Here is an 8,153-nt window from a genome sequence, read left to right on the forward strand (position 1 = left end):
ACAACCCTCGTAAAGAGATAAGAGTGATCTAGTAAAGGTGAGAGACCAGTAAAGGAGAGATTGTAATCTTCCTTCCCACTTTATTAAGAACTGGCTCTTGTGGAAGTAGGCATCATTACCGAACCACGGTAAATCTTTGTGTTGTGGTTTGCTTTTATTTGCTTTACATTATTATCTATTGTTAATAGTTGTTTAGCGAGTTGGGCATGTTAGTATAGGTAGTTTGTGATATTTGAGATTTATTTGGAGTTGAAGTGTGTTTCATACAAGTTATCCGTGTAGTGGGGAACCCGATTGATATTGTTGTAATCCCCAACAAGTGGTATCGTGAGCCAGTTAGAATAAATGGGGTGTTATCCGAATCTTGGTCGGGGTGTTTGAAAATTCCCCGAGAAAGATTTGAGGTTAAATAACTTGTAGAGATGGACCATTCCGTGAACACTCGTATGATGAGTCCGAATAGGAAGAACTACACCATCCGAAAGCCAAGATGGAAGACTTGCTATACCGCAAAGGACTTGGCACTTCCCATTGAGAATGAGGAGTAAAACCGTAAAAAGGCCCGATGAGGCCGAGAAAAAAGCTTGACAGAAAGCTATCGGGTACATTCGACAATGGATAGACGATGGTGTCTTTCACCATGTGGCCCAAAGAGACTACGACCTTCTATGGAAGAAACTCGAAGACCTTTATGAGAGGAAGTCGGGTGGAAACAAAGTGCTAGTCGTTAAGAAGTTTGCGGACACCGCACCAAGAAGGTTCTTCAATGTCCGAAAGCATCTTAATGAAGTACGTAATATCATCAATCGATGCATTTGATGAAGATCAATTTGGGAGACGGTTGAGGCTTTGTTTCTATTAGGCTCTACCCGAAAAGTTGGGAGACATTAGCAGCTTCTACATGGAGCAGCCGGGATGGAATTGTTACCATGGAGATGGCTACCACGCCTTTGTTGAATGAGGAGACTAGAAGGAGTGCAAGAAGCGACTCTTCTAACTTCGGAGGTCCTTTTCACGAGAAACGGGGAGAGGTCGGGCGAAAACCATCTCGCTTCTAGGTGATGATGTATAAATCTAGGGGTGAAGCTAGAACTCCTAAGGCGCAGAGGCAATGTTACTATTGTTGCCACCAAAGGCCACTTCGATATGATATGAAAAGTAACAATCAAGAGGGATGAGAAGAATAACCGTGTACATGAAGACATGGTGCGAGGAACGGAAACACAGCAGAGATACTACCGCACTAGTCGATGACCTAGTGGGAATTGGTCGATTGGGGTGTGTCCGTCTTAGTACCTCATGTCGATACTGAGTGGGTGATAGATACAGAGCATCCTATCACGCCACACCGCGACGGGGATTCTTCACTACCTACGGTGTGGTGAATATGGTGAAGTAAGGATGGGTAACAAAGTTGAGTCTCAAGATTATAGGCATTGGAGATGTTCATGTACAAACCAATGTCGGGCTACACCTTGACACTTTCGAAAGGATGTAAGACATGTCCCCGACATACGGCTAAGCCTAATTTCGGCCGGGAAATTAGATGATGATGGCTTTGTAAACTCGTTTGGTAACGGGTATGGAACCCAACCCGAGGTTCCATTGTAGCGTGAGGAAAGAAAACTTGCTCTCTTTACAAAACACGCGAGGGCTAGTTTGTGTAAAGCGTTTAAATCGTAAGAAGAAGCTTCATCCGAATGGCACAAGAGACCGTGGTCACATGGGCATAAAAGGGATGGAAGTTCTTGCTAAGCAAAAGGCCATGCCGGACATTAAAGGTACACATTTAAGTACATGTACTCATTGTTTGGTAGGAAAGCAACACGGGGTGTCTTTCCAAAGATTCCCGCCTCACGAAAAGGACAAATCCTTGAGCTAGTGCAGGCAATACGACTTATGTGGTCCTATGAGAGTGAAGTCCCACACCGGGGAGTTTCTTCTTGACATTCATTGATGATCGTCAAGAAAGATATGGGCCTATAGTCCGAAGACCAAGGATGAAGTACTTGGCGTGTTTGAGAAATTCCACGATGGTGGAAAGAGAGACTGGAAGTTGTTGAAGTGTATTCGCCGGATAATGGGGGTGAGTACATTGGGCCATTTGAAGAGTATTGCCGAGTCATGGGATTCGCCATGAGCGCACCGCTTCCCAGACACCGCAAAGAATGGAATAGCGAGAGAATGAACCGCACCATTGTAGAGAGGATAAGATGCATGCTATCTCACTCTAAGCTACCTAGAAGCTACCGGGTAGAAGCAATGCGCATGGTACGGCATGTGATCAACCCGTCACCGAAGAAAGCCTCCTCAATAGTGATTATCCGAGAGAGTATGGTCGGCGAGATGTTGATTATGGATACTTGAGGGTATTTGGGTGCGGGGCATTTGTGCATATTCCGGGATGAGAGATCCAAGCTTGATGACAAAGCCAAGCGGTGCATTTTTCCGGGTTATGGAGATGAAAAGTTTGGTTACAAACTCTATGATCCGATTAACAAGAAGGTAATCCAAGTCGAGATGTTGTGTTCTGGAAGACCAAACCATAGCAGACTTTGAGGAGGGTGAGAAGCTTCTGTGGCTTTCACCAATGATCTTGTTGATTCGAACCGGTTCCTACCGTGGAACGTCGCGTAAAGGCATTGAGAATGCAGAGAACCATGAGTTTGAAGCTCATGATGAGAATCCTATTGCTCATGATGGGATAGAACCTATTGGTATAGAAGATGCAGATGAGATGCATGAACCACCACCGAAAGCAAGCGAAGTGTATCCTCCCGAGGCACCCGCCAGATGGGGCAAGGAGGTCCGACAGAGAGAGACTAGCTTCAACTGTATCCACCACATAATGCGTGCTACTATCGGATGGTGGAGAACCTATGTACTATCAAGAGGCACTTGAAGGTACGCATAAAAGAAAAGTGGTTGAAGGCCATGCATGACGAGATGGATTCTTTGCATAAGAATCACACTTATGAAGTTAGTTGAGAAACCCACAGGGAGAAAAGTTCTCAAGAATAAGTGGATATACAAAGTCAAGCATGAGGAGAACAATCCTCACCCAAGGCACAAAGCTCGCCTTGTTGTGAAGGGATTCGGGTCAAAGAAAAGGAATTGACTTTGATGAGATTTTCTCTCAGTAGTGAAGATGACTTCTATCCGGGTGGTATTGGGTATGACCGCAAGTATGAACCTAGAGGTTGAAAGCAGCCTAGATGTTAAGACAGCCTTTTCTTCATGGAGACCTTGAAGAAGATGTCTACATGGACCCGACGAGGGGGTTTGAGGTCAAAGGCAAGGAGCACCTAGTATGCAAGCGATAAAGAGCTTGTATGGGTTGAAGCAAGCACCGAGACGTACATAAAGTTTGACTCCTTTATGGTGAAGCAAGGATACAAGAAGTCCGCTCCCATCATTGTGTGTTTGTTCGTAGATTTCCGGATGGGGATTTCATTGTGCTATTGGCCGTATGTGGATGATATGTTGATAGTTGGCCCAAACATCAACAAGATATCCAAGCCGAAGAAAGACTTGAGTAAGTCCTTTGAGATGAAGGATTTGGGTCAAGCAAAGCAGATACTTGGGATGCGGGATCACTTTCGTGACGAAAAGAGTGGAAAGTTGTGGCTTTCAAGAAAGCTACATTGAGAAGGTGTTGAAGAGATTCAACATGGATCAAAGCGAAGCCCGGTCGGTTGTCCGCTTGGTGGCGGTTCGCATGACCAAAGAGATGTGTCCCTAAGGGTGAGCATGAGCAGAGTCGATGGAAAAGATTCCTTATGCATCCGCAGCGGGCGCTTTGATGTATGCCATGGTGTGTACTAGACCGGATATTGCTTTTCGCCGTTGGGGTGGTAAGCGATTTCAAAATCCGGTAAAGAGCATTGGGAAGGTGTTAAGTGGATATTGAGATATCTCAAAGGCACTTCCAAATCATGTTTGTGCTTTGGTGGAAGTAAGCCCTTACTTGAAGGCTACAATCGATGCGCATACGGCGGTGATGTTGACTGATGAAGTCCACCTCCGGTTATCCGGTTACTTTTGCGGGGGGAGCAGTTTCTTGGCAATCTAAGTTGCAAAAGTGTGTTGCCCTCCACCACTACGCCGAGTATATTGCGGCCACCGAAAGTGTTGCAAAGAGTTGCTATGGATGAAGAGGTTCTTCGACGAACCGGGGCTAAAACGTAAACAGTTTGTAGTTCTATGTGATGACGGTCGAGGCGCCATCCACTTGAGCAAGAATCCGAAGTTTTCATTCTAGATCCAAGCACATACACGCATGCTTATCATTGATTAGAGAAGTACTCGAAGACAAGCATTTGTGTATCGAGAAGATCCATACCGACAAGAACGGGTCGGATATGATGACCAAAAGTCTTACCGAAAGGTAAGTTTGATGTTTGTTGTGCTATTGCCGAATGGCGACACTCCTCCCGCTGATTTGGCAATTGCATGGAGGTAGCCCCCTCACCGCTCGAGGGGGGGAGATTGTTGGAGTTATCCCTCACATGAGGAGAGAAACCGGAGCCGAAAACGGCAAACTCGACATCCGTAAGTCGAGCTCGATCTGGCCGCCGCTTCCGCCAGCGCTCCAAGAATATAGGGCTTAATTCGCTCAAAGTGAGCGCCACCCGTGTCAGTGTCTTCAGCCGACTTCGCCAGAGTGAGCGCCGGCCGCAGTCTATTTTTCGTGGGCTTGCTACAGTATCCGCGAATTTGGTTTTTGGAGATAAAACCAAAAATCAAGGTTTTGGAAAACCTAACCAACAGAACCAAACAAGTCAGAAGGATTGGAATCCAGACTAAAACAAAGAGAGATAACCTTTACAGAGATACAACCCTGTAAAGAGATAAGAGTGATCTAGTAAGGTGAGAGACTGTAAAGGAGAGATTGTAATCTTCCTTCCCACTTTATTAAGAACTGGCTCTTGTGGAAGTAGGCATCATTGGCCGAACCACGGTAAATCTTTGTGTTGTGGTTTGCTTTTACTGCTTTACATTATTATCTATTGTTAATAGTTGTTTAGCGAGTTGGGCATGTTAGTATAGGTAGTTTGTGATATTTGAGATTTATTTGGAGTTGAAGTGTGTTCATACAAGTTATCTGTGTAGTGGGGGAACCGATTGATATTGTTGTAATCCCCAACACAGATTCCCAATTTCAGCTGCTAAGAAACATATTTTGTCTAACTCTTGTAATCTCCTACCCCTTTTCCTATACTCAATACAATTCTCAGCTCACAAGGCCAAAAAAAACTAACTCATCAAAAAACAAAATAAATTTGTGTTTTATGCATGGTTGATTCAATTCTCTCCCAAAGGCATGTCCTAAATTTAATTTGGAGTTTGTTCCATTCATCCAAATCGTGGACCTGAAAGCAATATATCGCGCTTTTTACATATAGTTGGGGATTTGAAATTATCGGAATTAAAATCTGAAAACTAAAATTCACAATATTTCGACCAATGTCATATTTTGATTTCGACTAATTTTGAAATCATCAATATTTCGACCCTAGGTTGTTTTTCATATTTTTTAAACCGAAAATATCGGCAAAATTTTGGCATTTAAAACGCGAATCATGAACACCGCTTTTTGATTGTAGATTTAATTTTGAGCATACCCACGAGAGAAAAAAAATAATAATAAAAAAAATAATAATAATAATAGTTGAAGTATGAAAAAGCGTAAGTACCTATCGTTGTTAAAGGATCGAAGAGATTGTTTTGCTCGATTATTTCCTAATGTAATTTCTTCGTTCTTTTATATACTTTACAATGTTAAAGTAATGATTCAGTTATTGTTTTTCTGAAATTGGGTTGTTAGTTTATTTGTGGATTGTGTTGTTTTGGACTTTTTGGTTATCGGGGTGCGAAAACCATATTCATACGGTTAGAATGATATTAATTGGGTTGTACAACATTGCATAGTTATTGTTTGACAAATTATTTGAAAGGGGAATTATATCATTGTCAATTAAGAAAAGGTTGTGAAATTGGTTTGGATGAAGAAATATTGGATTATAGTAGATAGTTATGTGGCTATGTTGTCTAAGGCTCAATTTTTAGTATCGACGACAAATAATAGTTATGTAAGAAAAATCCAAGAATTTATGGTGTGGACATTTTAATATTTAGGAAAAGCATCAAATAGGGATAGGGAAGGTCGGGGGAGGGATTAAAAGACTGTGTGTTTATGCTATGTTCTCAGACTTTGTGTTTGTGATGTGAAAAAATAATTATTTCTTAAAGGCTAACTGAACAAGTGAAAAACCTGAAACACAAAGTCTGAGAACATAGCATAAAGCCATAAACACACGGTCCTTTAATCCCTCCCATGAACCCCTCTGTCCTATTTGACAACTTTCCCTAAATATTAAAATGTCTACATCATAAATCCTTGAATTTTTCTTACAGAACTATTGCTTGTTGTCGATACTAAAAATAGAGCCTTAAACAACATAGCCTCATAACTACTTACTACAATCCAATATTTTAATCAACTTCATCCAAACCAATTTCACGACTTTTTCTTAATTGACAATGACATAATTCCCCTTTCAAACAATTTGTCAAACAATTACAATGCAATGTTATATCTACAACCCAATTAACATTATTTTAACAGTATGAATATGGCTTCTTGCACCGGCCCACACAACAAAAACAACACAATCCACATATAAATTAACAATCCAATTTCAGAAAAACAACAACTGAATCATTATTTTAACATACTGTAAAGTTTAAAAAAACAGAAGAAATTACCTTAGGAAATAATCAGGATTGGAGCAGGAACAATCTCTTTGATCCTTTAACAAGGCATATGTCATTTGCACTTAGGTTTTTTTCACACTTCAATTAGTGTGGTTTTTTTTTTTTCTTCTAAAGTAAAAATTTTATTGATACTGATGAGGAATTTTACAAATAATTAGGACAAGCGTGCAACAAGCTGCGCCGCAAGTCCTTTCTGAATAGCAAATCATATTCTTCTAAAAACAAACTCATTAGAACCAACTGTCATAACGTTACTGTTCATAACTCTCTGAAGTCTCTTGAGAAGCTCAACAGCCTGTTGTTCCAAGAAACCGAAAGTGTCAAAACTAAACGGAATGAAACAATGCTGGTTAGCCGTGCAAGCTTCCTCATGCTTCTCCATCTTCCCTATCACTGCTCTCTTAGCTGCTTCTCCCACCTCAAAGACTCCATTCCCAAGCCCTACCAACGGAGAGAGGATTATCAACACATGCATGTCTCCCCTCGGACCAATCAGATATCAATACATCCGCAGGACGAAGTGTCGATCTGCTCTCATTCGGATCAGTGAGAAAGTTAACAGGAGCCTCTTTCTTCACTTGTACCCCGGCCACCCCTTCAAAATGCATCATACAAAATGTTTCTAACATGATCATGTCCATTTAAAACCGGAAAATGTCTACAATGTCTTTGCATGGTCCCCAAAGGCATCTAATCTACTTTTTTGCATACAGGATAAAGACCCCGAGTCCAGTACTGAGAGGAATCATAAGGCGGTACCCGAGAATGGCACGATACTCCACGTGACATACCGGCCCCAGTCCTCCATCGAATAGCAAGTAGAAAATCTTTTCAATGTTCCGACTGCAAGCATCCAATGACTGCTTTCTGACGAGTAGAGAACTCAAACTCCCTCTCAAGACTAGCAACAATCTTACCATAAAAAGCTTCTGCCAAAACTTTTTGTGGTTTTGAGGGGACGGTAGCATTCACAGCCAGATAATCAAAGTCAAAATCGGGAAGACAGAGACGCAATGCATTGGTAGCATTACTAAGGATCTCACCCATAGGCATTGGACCACAACTCCTAAGAATGTGGTTCTGAAGCTCTGAAGTTTGAAAACGGGAGGCTACAAAAGCAAAAGCAGAGACATCAGAGGCACAATAGATACCTAACCCACCAAGGCGCAATAGAAGCTTCGCTAAACGCCACTGCAAATCACCGAAGCCAGGACCATCAGAAACTATAATGCCCTGCAAAACCATGCGAATGTGCTGATCAAAAGTCTTAGCTGCCTCCCTAAAAAAAGGTGGTAGACAAGTATGAACTGCAAAAACCAATTTGGAGAGCCCAGCACAAGCTCGTAAAAGTGCTAACTCACACTGTGGATCCTCTA

This window comes from Coptis chinensis, chromosome 9, assembly GCF_015680905.1.
Source record: "Coptis chinensis isolate HL-2020 chromosome 9, ASM1568090v1, whole genome shotgun sequence".
Lineage (NCBI taxonomy): Eukaryota > Viridiplantae > Streptophyta > Magnoliopsida > Ranunculales > Ranunculaceae > Coptis > Coptis chinensis.